General features: G+C 35.3%; 6 non-coding genes across 6 annotated transcripts; all 6 read left to right on the forward strand.

Annotated features, from left to right (window-relative positions):
• Trnaf-gaa (transfer RNA phenylalanine (anticodon GAA)) lies at positions 1-73 on the forward strand. Its single transcript has one exon. It is a non-coding gene; the product is annotated as a tRNA-Phe (tRNA).
• Positions 74-2,990: 2,917 nt separating this feature from the next.
• Positions 2,991-3,063, forward strand: Trnaf-gaa (transfer RNA phenylalanine (anticodon GAA)). Its single transcript has one exon. It is a non-coding gene; the product is annotated as a tRNA-Phe (tRNA).
• A 2,926-nt stretch (positions 3,064-5,989) lies between these two features.
• On the forward strand, positions 5,990-6,062 carry Trnaf-gaa (transfer RNA phenylalanine (anticodon GAA)). The gene has a single exon. It is a non-coding gene; the product is annotated as a tRNA-Phe (tRNA).
• Positions 6,063-8,995: 2,933 nt separating this feature from the next.
• Trnaf-gaa (transfer RNA phenylalanine (anticodon GAA)) lies at positions 8,996-9,068 on the forward strand. The gene has a single exon. It is a non-coding gene; the product is annotated as a tRNA-Phe (tRNA).
• Positions 9,069-11,993: 2,925 nt separating this feature from the next.
• Positions 11,994-12,066, forward strand: Trnaf-gaa (transfer RNA phenylalanine (anticodon GAA)). The gene has a single exon. It is a non-coding gene; the product is annotated as a tRNA-Phe (tRNA).
• Positions 12,067-14,995: 2,929 nt separating this feature from the next.
• Positions 14,996-15,068, forward strand: Trnaf-gaa (transfer RNA phenylalanine (anticodon GAA)). Its single transcript has one exon. It is a non-coding gene; the product is annotated as a tRNA-Phe (tRNA).
• The last annotated feature ends 2,228 nt before the right edge of the window (positions 15,069-17,296 follow it).

The following is a 17,296-nucleotide window of genomic DNA, read 5'->3' on the forward strand; positions in this document are numbered from 1 at the left end:
GCCGGAATAGCTCAGTTGGGAGAGCGTTAGACTGAAGATCTAAAGGCCCCCGGTTCAATCCCGGGTTCCGGCACGGAACATATCCGGCGGCTGGCAGGAATTTTTGTATTTTCTTTCTAAAGCCTGTTTTCATTTTAAAACTCGTTTAAACCATTTTAACAAATAAATATTTTTTAAAAGATTAAAAAGGAAATAAAACAAACTTCCGACAAAACTCACTTTCACACTTTTGTTATCTCTATTATCGTTAGGTTCCTCCTCCTCCCTCCCCTCTCTCTCTCTCTCTCTCTCTCACAACAAAGTAAGAAATTGTTTTGAACCTTGTGAAGTGAGATGCAGAGTTTCCTGCTTCCAACGAATATGCATGTTGTGAAGTAGTGTAAAATAAAATGTAAAATAGAAAAATAAATCTGGCGGAAAGTTTGATACGATTACAATCAAGAATTCCTTAAGAGTTACAGCGTATGATAATTAAGCTTATCGATTGCAAATATTGTAAAATATTACTGCAATCGCCCATATTTGGTTTAAATTTGATTCTCAAACGTTCGATCGGAAATTCCGTTTAATATTATGTTTGCGTTTTCAACTGGTATAATTGTGAAGGTGCCATGTGTGTGGATTCCATGGCGTGAAAGAATATATATCTAAACATCTATTCGTGTAATACATATGTAAACATGGAAGAATTTTACTTTGTATGACTATGCTGATAGCATGGACTATCGATTTTCTGATTTGAAACGCCTCTTGTGCAATTGTTCTTAGCTAAAGGACATTTATCCTTGCAACTAGAGACTCACATAAACATGCATAGACATAATACATTGAATGAAGATCTCTCTTTCCTAAATGTGCTTGATTTCCGGCCGAGTCATACCAAAGACGTAACAAAATTATAGTACTAACCTCTGCTTGGCATAGCGCTCAGCTTAAGATTTTAGTAATAGGACTGGTCGGCTTGGTGTCACGATAATGTGACTGGGTGGAACATCATGCTACATGTCTGCGACATGATGCCCCCAGTGCTAGGCATCACTATAAAGAGCCACTGTAGATATCCTAGCGATATGACAAAATAATTGTTAAAGTTGCGTTTCAATTCTAAATCACACACATACACACACACACAGAGTGTACGTCTCTCTCTGTCTCTCATTAATGTGTTTCATTTTCATGGAAGTATTTTGCACAGAAATATGAGCATTCTTTAGAAGAATAATGTTTTCATTTAATGAGCAAATAACAAATTCTTTGGTTTTTATTATGCTGAGGAAATTGCTTGGTTTATTACAAGTGTTGGCTGTGATCATGCTTTGTTAAATAAATTTGATAAAGAAATACTAAATTTCAGTTAAATGCCCATTGTAATTCATAAGAGTTTCATTTCCATTCTATATTCCATGGTAATTACTTGTATGTCAAAGCAACGACTTTGATTATGTTTCAAAGAAGCAATAGCGACGATTTACAATTATTGCGGACGCAGCTTCCTTTGATTTTGTTGTGAACCGTTCAGTATCTGAGACATTATCTTTCACTAGTGTCTTGATCACATTGAAAACTTTTCATCAGCATTGGTCTCTATAAATATTACTATCTGTTACAAAATCTAAATATTATTACAAATTATGTTACATTAAAATAGCCCAAGTGTCCATTCTTGTGAAAAACCTGTCAAAGGTAATGATCGTCGTTTGAACCTTAAAAAAATTATAATATTAGATTTAGGATAACTTTCAATAAGATGTTAATCCTTTATATGACAGCACGCACATTCCTAGTTTTACTAGCAGTAAGGCACGTGGCAAAGAGTCAAAGGCTTTATTTAGATGGACCCATTTAGACTATGACATTATTGGAGATTGTTTGAAAAGGTGCTCGAGAATCAAATACCTGCCACCATAGTTCATACTCGAGTTACCTGGTATGGCAACCAGTTTTGATTGGGGCGGGAGTACATGATCCAGTTTCTTCAATGTATTCAACGGGGTGAGGTAGGGAGGTGATCTTTATCCTTTGTTGTTTAGTCTATACTTTTAAGAAATATATCTTAAGCTGGGTGAGTGTGACGCGGGAATACAGTTGACTGAAAATGTGTTACTTCTTAACACTTTTAGTTTTGCTGGTGATGTGTTATTGGTAAGTTCTTCTGTCGCAGGTTGAAGGAAGTTATTGCAGATAAATTGACAGGTATAAATATGACATTTACATGATTTAAATCCTATTGCTGCGTATTGTACTGCGATGCTCTTTGGATAAACGTTAGTGAATGTATGAAAAGAAACATGGTTATTGACTATAATAACTGTCTTCGTCTGCTATTAAGCCTTTTGAGACGGAAGAGTGCCTCCATCATGTTTGTAAACTACAATGCATTTAGTGTTGAAGAATGAATGAGAAAGTATGTGTTTTCAATGATGAGAAGAATATCGGATAGTAAGAACTGCATTATGAAATCTTTCCGAAATTACGATATTCGTTTACATTCTCGGATTGTAGATATTTGGAACAAAGTACCCATTGAAATGTCTTACTTCATTTTGTTCTTAAGAATGCTTTTCCATTCTGTAGTTGTAGATGTGTCTATAGATTTGCACGTAAGACACCTATGATCTTTATTGTGGAGAATGCATTTATATTGTATATTTTAATTGACATGTATGGACAGCGCAATCGAAAATAAAGAATTCTTGTCTTATTTAAGGAGGTTTATTTTAGTGGTTGGCGTGTATGAAGATCGTTAAAGCTAGGGATGAGATTGGTGTGAATTTACTGCTTTTCTTGATGCTGCCTAGCAAACTGCTTTTATAGAATTGTGAAGACACAATTGAAACACTACCATTGATGTACAGTGGTCTATAAGTGGACTTGTAGAAGTGACTGACTTATTTGATAAAGTAGATGATCAAACTTGTCAGTGATGTGGATTTGGTGTGCAGTGATAAATGCAATGTCACATAGGTAAGTTGCGACAATTGTCAATGTCAGCCGGAATAGCTCAGTTGGGAGAGCGTTAGACTGAAGATCTAAAGGCCCCCGGTTCAATCCCGGGTTCCGGCACGGAACATATCCGGCGGCTGGCAGGAATTTTTGTATTTTCTTTCTAAAGCCTGTTTTCATTTTAAAACTCGTTTAAACCATTTTAACAAATAAATATTTTTTAAAAGATTAAAAAGGAAATAAAACAAACTTCCGACAAAACTCACTTTCACACTTTTGTTATCTCTATTATCGTTAGGTTCCTCCTCCTCCCTCCCCTCTCTCTCTCTCTCTCTCTCTCACAACAAAGTAAGAAATTGTTTTGAACCTTGTGAAGTGAGATGCAGAGTTTCCTGCTTCCAACGAATATGCATGTTGTGAAGTAGTGTAAAATAAAATGTAAAATAGAAAAATAAATCTGGCGGAAAGTTTGATACGATTACAATCAAGAATTCCTTAAGAGTTACAGCGTATGATAATTAAGCTTATCGATTGCAAATATTGTAAAATATTACTGCAATCGCCCATATTTGGTTTAAATTTGATTCTCAAACGTTCGATCGGAAATTCCGTTTAATATTATGTTTGCGTTTTCAACTGGTATAATTGTGAAGGTGCCATGTGTGTGGATTCCATGGCGTGAAAGAATATATATCTAAACATCTATTCGTGTAATACATATGTAAACATGGAAGAATTTTACTTTGTATGACTATGCTGATAGCATGGACTATCGATTTTCTGATTTGAAACGCCTCTTGTGCAATTGTTCTTAGCTAAAGGACATTTATCCTTGCAACTAGAGACTCACATAAACATGCATAGACATAATACATTGAATGAAGATCTCTCTTTCCTAAATGTGCTTGATTTCCGGCCGAGTCATACCAAAGACGTAACAAAATTATAGTACTAACCTCTGCTTGGCATAGCGCTCAGCTTAAGATTTTAGTAATAGGACTGGTCGGCTTGGTGTCACGATAATGTGACTGGGTGGAACATCATGCTACATGTCTGCGACATGATGCCCCCAGTGCTAGGCATCACTATAAAGAGCCACTGTAGATATCCTAGCGATATGACAAAATAATTGTTAAAGTTGCGTTTCAATTCTAAATCACACACATACACACACACACAGAGTGTACGTCTCTCTCTGTCTCTCATTAATGTGTTTCATTTTCATGGAAGTATTTTGCACAGAAATATGAGCATTCTTTAGAAGAATAATGTTTTCATTTAATGAGCAAATAACAAATTCTTTGGTTTTTATTATGCTGAGGAAATTGCTTGGTTTATTACAAGTGTTGGCTGTGATCATGCTTTGTTAAATAAATTTGATAAAGAAATACTAAATTTCAGTTAAATGCCCATTGTAATTCATAAGAGTTTCATTTCCATTCTATATTCCATGGTAATTACTTGTATGTCAAAGCAACGACTTTGATTATGTTTCAAAGAAGCAATAGCGACGATTTACAATTATTGCGGACGCAGCTTCCTTTGATTTTGTTGTGAACCGTTCAGTATCTGAGACATTATCTTTCATTAGTGTCTTGATCACATTGAAAACTTTTCATCAGCATTGGTCTCTATAAATATTACTATCTGTTACAAAATCTAAATATTATTACAAATTATGTTACATTAAAATAGCCCAAGTGTTCATTCTTGTGAAAAACCTGTCAAAGGTAATGATCGTCGTTTGAACCTTAAAAAAATTACAATATTAGATTTAGGATAACTTTCAATAAGATGTTAATCCTTTATATGACAGCACGCACATTCCTAGTTTTACTAGCAGTAAGGCACGTGGCAAAGAGTCAAAGGCTTTATTTAGATGGACCCATTTAGACTATGACATTATTGGAGATTGTTTGAAAAGGTGCTCGAGAATCAAATACCTGCCACCATAGTTCATACTCGAGTTACCTGGTATGGCAACCAGTTTTGATTGGGGCGGGGGGGGGGGGAGTACATGATCCAGTTTCTTCAATGTATTCAACGGGGTGAGGTAGGGAGGTGATCTTTATCCTTTGTTGTTTAGTCTATACTTTTAAGAAATATATCTTAAGCTGGGTGAGTGTGACGCGGGAATACAGTTGACTGAAAATGTGTTACTTCTTAACACTTTTAGTTTTGCTGGTGATGTGTTATTGGTAAGTTCTTCTGTCGCAGGTTGAAGGAAGTTATTGCAGATAAATTGACAGGTATAAATATGACATTTACATGATTTAAATCCTATTGCTGCGTATTGTACTGCGATGCTCTTTGGATAAACGTTAGTGAATGTATGAAAAGAAACATGGTTATTGACTATAATAACTGTCTTCGTCTGCTATTAAGCCTTTTGAGACGGAAGAGTGCCTCCATCATGTTTGTAAACTACAATGCATTTAGTGTTGAAGAATGAATGAGAAAGTATGTGTTTTCAATGATGAGAAGAATATCGGATAGTAAGAACTGCATTATGAAATCTTTCCGAAATTACGATATTCGTTTACATTCTCGGATTGTAGATATTTGGAACAAAGTACCCATTGAAATGTCTTACTTCATTTTGTTCTTAAGAATGCTTTTCCATTCTGTAGTTGTAGATGTGTCTATAGATTTGCACGTAAGACACCTATGATCTTTATTGTGGAGAATGCATTTATATTGTATATTTTAATTGACATGTATGGACAGCGCAATCGAAAATAAAGAATTCTTGTCTTATTTAAGGAGGTTTATTTTAGTGGTTGGCGTGTATGAAGATCGTTAAAGCTAGGGATGAGATTGGTGTGAATTTACTGATTTTCTTGATGCTGCCTAGCAAACTGCTTTTATAGAATTGTGAAGACACAATTGAAACACTACCATTGATGTACAGTGGTCTATAAGTGGACTTGTAGAAGTGACTGACTTATTTGATAAAGTAGATGATCAAACTTGTCAGTGATGTGGATTTGGTGCGCAGTGATAAATGCAATGTCACATAGGTAAGTTGCGACAATTGTCAATGTCAGCCGGAATAGCTCAGTTGGGAGAGCGTTAGACTGAAGATCTAAAGGCTCCCGGTTCAATCCCGGGTTCCGGCACGGAACATATCCGGCGGCTGGCAGGAATTTTTGTATTTTCTTTCTAAAGCCTGTTTTCATTTTAAAACTCGTTTAAACCATTTTAACAAATAAATATTTTTTAAAAGATTAAAAAGGAAATAAAACAAACTTCCGACAAAACTCACTTTCACACTTTTGTTATCTCTATTATCGTTAGGTTCCTCCTCCTCCCTCCCCTCTCTCTCTCTCTCTCTCTCTCTCTCTCTCACAACAAAGTAAGAAATTGTTTTGAACCTTGTGAAGTGAGATGCAGAGTTTCCTGCTTCCAACGAATATGCATGTTGTGAAGTAGTGTAAAATAAAATGTAAAATAGAAAAATAAATCTGGCGGAAAGTTTGATACGATTACAATCAAGAATTCCTTAAGAGTTACAGCGTATGATAATTAAGCTTATCGATTGCAAATATTGTAAAATATTACTGCAATCGCCCATATTTGGTTTAAATTTGATTCTCAAACGTTCGATCGGAAATTCCGTTTAATATTATGTTTGCGTTTTCAACTGGTATAATTGTGAAGGTGCCATGTGAGTGGATTCCATGGCGTGAAAGAATATATATCTAAACATCTATTCGTGTAATACATATGTAAACATGGAAGAATTTTACTTTGTATGACTATGCTGATAGCATGGACTATCGATTTTCTGATTTGAAACGCCTCTTGTGCAATTGTTCTTAGCTAAAGGACATTTATCCTTGCAACTAGAGACTCACATAAACATGCATAGACATAATACATTGAATGAAGATCTCTCTTTCCTAAATGTGCTTGATTTCCGGCCGAGTCATACCAAAGACGTAACAAAATTATAGTACTAACCTCTGCTTGGCATAGCGCTCAGCTTAAGATTTTAGTAATAGGACTGGTCGGCTTGGTGTCACGATAATGTGACTGGGTGGAACATCATGCTACATGTCTGCGACATGATGCCCCCAGTGCTAGGCATCACTATAAAGAGCCACTGTAGATATCCTAGCGATATGACAAAATAATTGTTAAAGTTGCGTTTCAATTCTAAATCACACACATACACACACACACAGAGTGTACGTCTCTCTCTGTCTCTCATTAATGTGTTTCATTTTCATGGAAGTATTTTGCACAGAAATATGAGCATTCTTTAGAAGAATAATGTTTTCATTTAATGAGCAAATAACAAATTCTTTGGTTTTTATTATGCTGAGGAAATTGCTTGGTTTATTACAAGTGTTGGCTGTGATCATGCTTTGTTAAATAAATTTGATAAAGAAATACTAAATTTCAGTTAAATGCCCATTGTAATTCATAAGAGTTTCATTTCCATTCTATATTCCATGGTAATTACTTGTATGTCAAAGCAACGACTTTGATTATGTTTCAAAGAAGCAATAGCGACGATTTACAATTATTGCGGACGCAGCTTCCTTTGATTTTGTTGTGAACCGTTCAGTATCTGAGACATTATCTTTCATTAGTGTCTTGATCACATTGAAAACTTTTCATCAGCATTGGTCTCTATAAATATTACTATCTGTTACAAAATCTAAATATTATTACAAATTATGTTACATTAAAATAGCCCAAGTGTTCATTCTTGTGAAAAACCTGTCAAAGGTAATGATCGTCGTTTGAACCTTAAAAAAATTACAATATTAGATTTAGGATAACTTTCAATAAGATGTTAATCCTTTATATGACAGCACGCACATTCCTAGTTTTACTAGCAGTAAGGCACGTGGCAAAGAGTCAAAGGCTTTATTTAGATGGACCCATTTAGACTATGACATTATTGGAGATTGTTTGAAAAGGTGCTCGAGAATCAAATACCTGCCACCATAGTTCATACTCGAGTTACCTGGTATGGCAACCAGTTTTGATTGGGGCGGGGGGGGGGGAGTACATGATCCAGTTTCTTCAATGTATTCAACGGGGTGAGGTAGGGAGGTGATCTTTATCCTTTGTTGTTTAGTCTATACTTTTAAGAAATATATCTTAAGCTGGGTGAGTGTGACGCGGGAATACAGTTGACTGAAAATGTGTTACTTCTTAACACTTTTAGTTTTGCTGGTGATGTGTTATTGGTAAGTTCTTCTGTCGCAGGTTGAAGGAAGTTATTGCAGATAAATTGACAGGTATAAATATGACATTTACATGATTTAAATCCTATTGCTGCGTATTGTACTGCGATGCTCTTTGGATAAACGTTAGTGAATGTATGAAAAGAAACATGGTTATTGACTATAATAACTGTCTTCGTCTGCTATTAAGCCTTTTGAGACGGAAGAGTGCCTCCATCATGTTTGTAAACTACAATGCATTTAGTGTTGAAGAATGAATGAGAAAGTATGTGTTTTCAATGATGAGAAGAATATCGGATAGTAAGAACTGCATTATGAAATCTTTCCGAAATTACGATATTCGTTTACATTCTCGGATTGTAGATATTTGGAACAAAGTACCCATTGAAATGTCTTACTTCATTTTGTTCTTAAGAATGCTTTTCCATTCTGTAGTTGTAGATGTGTCTATAGATTTGCACGTAAGACACCTATGATCTTTATTGTGGAGAATGCATTTATATTGTATATTTTAATTGACATGTATGGACAGCGCAATCGAAAATAAAGAATTCTTGTCTTATTTAAGGAGGTTTATTTTAGTGGTTGGCGTGTATGAAGATCGTTAAAGCTAGGGATGAGATTGGTGTGAATTTACTGCTTTTCTTGATGCTGCCTAGCAAACTGCTTTTATAGAATTGTGAAGACACAATTGAAACACTACCATTGATGTACAGTGGTCTATAAGTGGACTTGTAGAAGTGACTGACTTATTTGATAAAGTAGATGATCAAACTTGTCAGTGATGTGGATTTGGTGCGCAGTGATAAATGCAATGTCACATAGGTAAGTTGCGACAATTGTCAATGTCAGCCGGAATAGCTCAGTTGGGAGAGCGTTAGACTGAAGATCTAAAGGCCCCCGGTTCAATCCCGGGTTCCGGCACGGAACATATCCGGCGGCTGGCAGGAATTTTTGTATTTTCTTTCTAAAGCCTGTTTTCATTTTAAAACTCGTTTAAACCATTTTAACAAATAAATATTTTTTAAAAGATTAAAAAGGAAATAAAACAAACTTCCGACAAAACTCACTTTCACACTTTTGTTATCTCTATTATCGTTAGGTTCCTCCTCCTCCCTCCCCTCTCTCTCTCTCTCTCTCTCTCTCTCTCTCACAACAAAGTAAGAAATTGTTTTGAACCTTGTGAAGTGAGATGCAGAGTTTCCTGCTTCCAACGAATATGCATGTTGTGAAGTAGTGTAAAATAAAATGTAAAATAGAAAAATAAATCTGGCGGAAAGTTTGATACGATTACAATCAAGAATTCCTTAAGAGTTACAGCGTATGATAATTAAGCTTATCGATTGCAAATATTGTAAAATATTACTGCAATCGCCCATATTTGGTTTAAATTTGATTCTCAAACGTTCGATCGGAAATTCCGTTTAATATTATGTTTGCGTTTTCAACTGGTATAATTGTGAAGGTGCCATGTGAGTGGATTCCATGGCGTGAAAGAATATATATCTAAACATCTATTCGTGTAATACATATGTAAACATGGAAGAATTTTACTTTGTATGACTATGCTGATAGCATGGACTATCGATTTTCTGATTTGAAACGCCTCTTGTGCAATTGTTCTTAGCTAAAGGACATTTATCCTTGCAACTAGAGACTCACATAAACATGCATAGACATAATACATTGAATGAAGATCTCTCTTTCCTAAATGTGCTTGATTTCCGGCCGAGTCATACCAAAGACGTAACAAAATTATAGTACTAACCTCTGCTTGGCATAGCGCTCAGCTTAAGATTTTAGTAATAGGACTGGTCGGCTTGGTGTCACGATAATGTGACTGGGTGGAACATCATGCTACATGTCTGCGACATGATGCCCCCAGTGCTAGGCATCACTATAAAGAGCCACTGTAGATATCCTAGCGATATGACAAAATAATTGTTAAAGTTGCGTTTCAATTCTAAATCACACACATACACACACACACAGAGTGTACGTCTCTCTCTGTCTCTCATTAATGTGTTTCATTTTCATGGAAGTATTTTGCACAGAAATATGAGCATTCTTTAGAAGAATAATGTTTTCATTTAATGAGCAAATAACAAATTCTTTGGTTTTTATTATGCTGAGGAAATTGCTTGGTTTATTACAAGTGTTGGCTGTGATCATGCTTTGTTAAATAAATTTGATAAAGAAATACTAAATTTCAGTTAAATGCCCATTGTAATTCATAAGAGTTTCATTTCCATTCTATATTCCATGGTAATTACTTGTATGTCAAAGCAACGACTTTGATTATGTTTCAAAGAAGCAATAGCGACGATTTACAATTATTGCGGACGCAGCTTCCTTTGATTTTGTTGTGAACCGTTCAGTATCTGAGACATTATCTTTCACTAGTGTCTTGATCACATTGAAAACTTTTCATCAGCATTGGTCTCTATAAATATTACTATCTGTTACAAAATCTAAATATTATTACAAATTATGTTACATTAAAATAGCCCAAGTGTTCATTCTTGTGAAAAACCTGTCAAAGGTAATGATCGTCGTTTGAACCTTAAAAAAATTATAATATTAGATTTAGGATAACTTTCAATAAGATGTTAATCCTTTATATGACAGCACGCACATTCCTAGTTTTACTAGCAGTAAGGCACGTGGCAAAGAGTCAAAGGCTTTATTTAGATGGACCCATTTAGACTATGACATTATTGGAGATTGTTTGAAAAGGTGCTCGAGAATCAAATACCTGCCACCATAGTTCATACTCGAGTTACCTGGTATGGCAACCAGTTTTGATTGGGGCGGGAGTACATGATCCAGTTTCTTCAATGTATTCAACGGGGTGAGGTAGGGAGGTGATCTTTATCCTTTGTTGTTTAGTCTATACTTTTAAGAAATATATCTTAAGCTGGGTGAGTGTGACGCGGGAATACAGTTGACTGAAAATGTGTTACTTCTTAACACTTTTAGTTTTGCTGGTGATGTGTTATTGGTAAGTTCTTCTGTCGCAGGTTGAAGGAAGTTATTGCAGATAAATTGACAGGTATAAATATGACATTTACATGATTTAAATCCTATTGCTGCGTATTGTACTGCGATGCTCTTTGGATAAACGTTAGTGAATGTATGAAAAGAAACATGGTTATTGACTATAATAACTGTCTTCGTCTGCTATTAAGCCTTTTGAGACGGAAGAGTGCCTCCATCATGTTTGTAAACTACAATGCATTTAGTGTTGAAGAATGAATGAGAAAGTATGTGTTTTCAATGATGAGAAGAATATCGGATAGTAAGAACTGCATTATGAAATCTTTCCGAAATTACGATATTCGTTTACATTCTCGGATTGTAGATATTTGGAACAAAGTACCCATTGAAATGTCTTACTTCATTTTGTTCTTAAGAATGCTTTTCCATTCTGTAGTTGTAGATGTGTCTATAGATTTGCACGTAAGACACCTATGATCTTTATTGTGGAGAATGCATTTATATTGTATATTTTAATTGACATGTATGGACAGCGCAATCGAAAATAAAGAATTCTTGTCTTATTTAAGGAGGTTTATTTTAGTGGTTGGCGTGTATGAAGATCGTTAAAGCTAGGGATGAGATTGGTGTGAATTTACTGATTTTCTTGATGCTGCCTAGCAAACTGCTTTTATAGAATTGTGAAGACACAATTGAAACACTACCATTGATGTACAGTGGTCTATAAGTGGACTTGTAGAAGTGACTGACTTATTTGATAAAGTAGATGATCAAACTTGTCAGTGATGTGGATTTGGTGCGCAGTGATAAATGCAATGTCACATAGGTAAGTTGCGACAATTGTCAATGTCAGCCGGAATAGCTCAGTTGGGAGAGCGTTAGACTGAAGATCTAAAGGCCCCCGGTTCAATCCCGGGTTCCGGCACGGAACATATCCGGCGGCTGGCAGGAATTTTTGTATTTTCTTTCTAAAGCCTGTTTTCATTTTAAAACTCGTTTAAACCATTTTAACAAATAAATATTTTTTAAAAGATTAAAAAGGAAATAAAACAAACTTCCGACAAAACTCACTTTCACACTTTTGTTATCTCTATTATCGTTAGGTTCCTCCTCCTCCCTCCCCTCTCTCTCTCTCTCTCTCTCTCTCTCTCTCTCTCACAACAAAGTAAGAAATTGTTTTGAACCTTGTGAAGTGAGATGCAGAGTTTCCTGCTTCCAACGAATATGCATGTTGTGAAGTAGTGTAAAATAAAATGTAAAATAGAAAAATAAATCTGGCGGAAAGTTTGATACGATTACAATCAAGAATTCCTTAAGAGTTACAGCGTATGATAATTAAGCTTATCGATTGCAAATATTGTAAAATATTACTGCAATCGCCCATATTTGGTTTAAATTTGATTCTCAAACGTTCGATCGGAAATTCCGTTTAATATTATGTTTGCGTTTTCAACTGGTATAATTGTGAAGGTGCCATGTGTGTGGATTCCATGGCGTGAAAGAATATATATCTAAACATCTATTCGTGTAATACATATGTAAACATGGAAGAATTTTACTTTGTATGACTATGCTGATAGCATGGACTATCGATTTTCTGATTTGAAACGCCTCTTGTGCAATTGTTCTTAGCTAAAGGACATTTATCCTTGCAACTAGAGACTCACATAAACATGCATAGACATAATACATTGAATGAAGATCTCTCTTTCCTAAATGTGCTTGATTTCCGGCCGAGTCATACCAAAGACGTAACAAAATTATAGTACTAACCTCTGCTTGGCATAGCGCTCAGCTTAAGATTTTAGTAATAGGACTGGTCGGCTTGGTGTCACGATAATGTGACTGGGTGGAACATCATGCTACATGTCTGCGACATGATGCCCCCAGTGCTAGGCATCACTATAAAGAGCCACTGTAGATATCCTAGCGATATGACAAAATAATTGTTAAAGTTGCGTTTCAATTCTAAATCACACACATACACACACACACAGAGTGTACGTCTCTCTCTGTCTCTCATTAATGTGTTTCATTTTCATGGAAGTATTTTGCACAGAAATATGAGCATTCTTTAGAAGAATAATGTTTTCATTTAATGAGCAAATAACAAATTCTTTGGTTTTTATTATGCTGAGGAAATTGCTTGGTTTATTACAAGTGTTGGCTGTGATCATGCTTTGTTAAATAAATTTGATAAAGAAATACTAAATTTCAGTTAAATGCCCATTGTAATTCATAAGAGTTTCATTTCCATTCTATATTCCATGGTAATTACTTGTATGTCAAAGCAACGACTTTGATTATGTTTCAAAGAAGCAATAGCGACGATTTACAATTATTGCGGACGCAGCTTCCTTTGATTTTGTTGTGAACCGTTCAGTATCTGAGACATTATCTTTCATTAGTGTCTTGATCACATTGAAAACTTTTCATCAGCATTGGTCTCTATAAATATTACTATCTGTTACAAAATCTAAATATTATTACAAATTATGTTACATTAAAATAGCCCAAGTGTTCATTCTTGTGAAAAACCTGTCAAAGGTAATGATCGTCGTTTGAACCTTAAAAAAATTACAATATTAGATTTAGGATAACTTTCAATAAGATGTTAATCCTTTATATGACAGCACGCACATTCCTAGTTTTACTAGCAGTAAGGCACGTGGCAAAGAGTCAAAGGCTTTATTTAGATGGACCCATTTAGACTATGACATTATTGGAGTTTGTTTGAAAAGGTGCTCGAGAATCAAATACCTGCCACCATAGTTCATACTCGAGTTACCTGGTATGGCAACCAGTTTTGATTGGGGCGGGAGTACATGATCCAGTTTCTTCAATGTATTCAACGGGGTGAGGTAGGGAGGTGATCTTTATCCTTTGTTGTTTAGTCTATACTTTTAAGAAATATATCTTAAGCTGGGTGAGTGTGACGCGGGAATACAGTTGACTGAAAATGTGTTACTTCTTAACACTTTTAGTTTTGCTGGTGATGTGTTATTGGTAAGTTCTTCTGTCGCAGGTTGAAGGAAGTTATTGCAGATAAATTGACAGGTATAAATATGACATTTACATGATTTAAATCCTATTGCTGCGTATTGTACTGCGATGCTCTTTGGATAAACGTTAGTGAATGTATGAAAAGAAACATGGTTATTGACTATAATAACTGTCTTCGTCTGCTATTAAGCCTTTTGAGACGGAAGAGTGCCTCCATCATGTTTGTAAACTACAATGCATTTAGTGTTGAAGAATGAATGAGAAAGTATGTGTTTTCAATGATGAGAAGAATATCGGATAGTAAGAACTGCATTATGAAATCTTTCCGAAATTACGATATTCGTTTACATTCTCGGATTGTAGATATTTGGAACAAAGTACCCATTGAAATGTCTTACTTCATTTTGTTCTTAAGAATGCTTTTCCATTCTGTAGTTGTAGATGTGTCTATAGATTTGCACGTAAGACACCTATGATCTTTATTGTGGAGAATGCATTTATATTGTATATTTTAATTGACATGTATGGACAGCGCAATCGAAAATAAAGAATTCTTGTCTTATTTAAGGAGGTTTATTTTAGTGGTTGGCGTGTATGAAGATCGTTAAAGCTAGGGATGAGATTGGTGTGAATTTACTGATTTTCTTGATGCTGCCTAGCAAACTGCTTTTATAGAATTGTGAAGACACAATTGAAACACTACCATTGATGTACAGTGGTCTATAAGTGGACTTTTAGAAGTGACTGACTTATTTGATAAAGTAGATGATCAAACTTGTCAGTGATGTGGATTTGGTGCGCAGTGATAAATGCAATGTCACATAGGTAAGTTGCGACAATTGTCAATGTCAGCCGGAATAGCTCAGTTGGGAGAGCGTTAGACTGAAGATCTAAAGGCCCCCGGTTCAATCCCGGGTTCCGGCACGGAACATATCCGGCGGCTGGCAGGAATTTTTGTATTTTCTTTCTAAAGCCTGTTTTCATTTTAAAACTCGTTTAAACCATTTTAACAAATAAATATTTTTTAAAAGATTAAAAAGGAAATAAAACAAACTTCCGACAAAACTCACTTTCACACTTTTGTTATCTCTATTATCGTTAGGTTCCTCCTCCTCCCTCCCCTCTCTCTCTCTCTCTCTCTCTCTCTCTCTCTCTCTCTCTCACAACAAAGTAAGAAATTGTTTTGAACCTTGTGAAGTGAGATGCAGAGTTTCCTGCTTCCAACGAATATGCATGTTGTGAAGTAGTGTAAAATAAAATGTAAAATAGAAAAATAAATCTGGCGGAAAGTTTGATACGATTACAATCAAGAATTCCTTAAGAGTTACAGCGTATGATAATTAAGCTTATCGATTGCAAATATTGTAAAATATTACTGCAATCGCCCATATTTGGTTTAAATTTGATTCTCAAACGTTCGATCGGAAATTCCGTTTAATATTATGTTTGCGTTTTCAACTGGTATAATTGTGAAGGTGCCATGTGTGTGGATTCCATGGCGTGAAAGAATATATATCTAAACATCTATTCGTGTAATACATATGTAAACATGGAAGAATTTTACTTTGTATGACTATGCTGATAGCATGGACTATCGATTTTCTGATTTGAAACGCCTCTTGTGCAATTGTTCTTAGCTAAAGGACATTTATCCTTGCAACTAGAGACTCACATAAACATGCATAGACATAATACATTGAATGAAGATCTCTCTTTCCTAAATGTGCTTGATTTCCGGCCGAGTCATACCAAAGACGTAACAAAATTATAGTACTAACCTCTGCTTGGCATAGCGCTCAGCTTAAGATTTTAGTAATAGGACTGGTCGGCTTGGTGTCACGATAATGTGACTGGGTGGAACATCATGCTACATGTCTGCGACATGATGCCCCCAGTGCTAGGCATCACTATAAAGAGCCACTGTAGATATCCTAGCGATATGACAAAATAATTGTTAAAGTTGCGTTTCAATTCTAAATCACACACATACACACACACACAGAGTGTACGTCTCTCTCTGTCTCTCATTAATGTGTTTCATTTTCATGGAAGTATTTTGCACAGAAATATGAGCATTCTTTAGAAGAATAATGTTTTCATTTAATGAGCAAATAACAAATTCTTTGGTTTTTATTATGCTGAGGAAATTGCTTGGTTTATTACAAGTGTTGGCTGTGATCATGCTTTGTTAAATAAATTTGATAAAGAAATACTAAATTTCAGTTAAATGCCCATTGTAATTCATAAGAGTTTCATTTCCATTCTATATTCCATGGTAATTACTTGTATGTCAAAGCAACGACTTTGATTATGTTTCAAAGAAGCAATAGCGACGATTTACAATTATTGCGGACGCAGCTTCCTTTGATTTTGTTGTGAACCGTTCAGTATCTGAGACATTATCTTTCATTAGTGTCTTGATCACATTGAAAACTTTTCATCAGCATTGGTCTCTATAAATATTACTATCTGTTACAAAATCTAAATATTATTACAAATTATGTTACATTAAAATAGCCCAAGTGTTCATTCTTGTGAAAAACCTGTCAAAGGTAATGATCGTCGTTTGAACCTTAAAAAAATTACAATATTAGATTTAGGATAACTTTCAATAAGATGTTAATCCTTTATATGACAGCACGCACATTCCTAGTTTTACTAGCAGTAAGGCACGTGGCAAAGAGTCAAAGGCTTTATTTAGATGGACCCATTTAGACTATGACATTATTGGAGATTGTTTGAAAAGGTGCTCGAGAATCAAATACCTGCCACCATAGTTCATACTCGAGTTACCTGGTATGGCAACCAGTTTTGATTGGGGCGGGGGGGGGGGAGTACATGATCCAGTTTCTTCAATGTATTCAACGGGGTGAGGTAGGGAGGTGATCTTTATCCTTTGTTGTTTAGTCTATACTTTTAAGAAATATATCTTAAGCTGGGTGAGTGTGACGCGGGAATACAGTTGACTGAAAATGTGTTACTTCTTAACACTTTTAGTTTTGCTGGTGATGTGTTATTGGTAAGTTCTTCTGTCGCAGGTTGAAGGAAGTTATTGCAGATAAATTGACAGGTATAAATATGACATTTACATGATTTAAATCCTATTGCTGCGTATTGTACTGCGATGCTCTTTGGATAAACGTTAGTGAATG

Source organism: Sinohyriopsis cumingii, chromosome 11 (assembly GCF_028554795.1).
Source record: "Sinohyriopsis cumingii isolate HCF-2022 chromosome 11, ASM2855479v2, whole genome shotgun sequence".
Classification (NCBI taxonomy): domain Eukaryota; kingdom Metazoa; phylum Mollusca; class Bivalvia; order Unionida; family Unionidae; genus Sinohyriopsis; species Sinohyriopsis cumingii.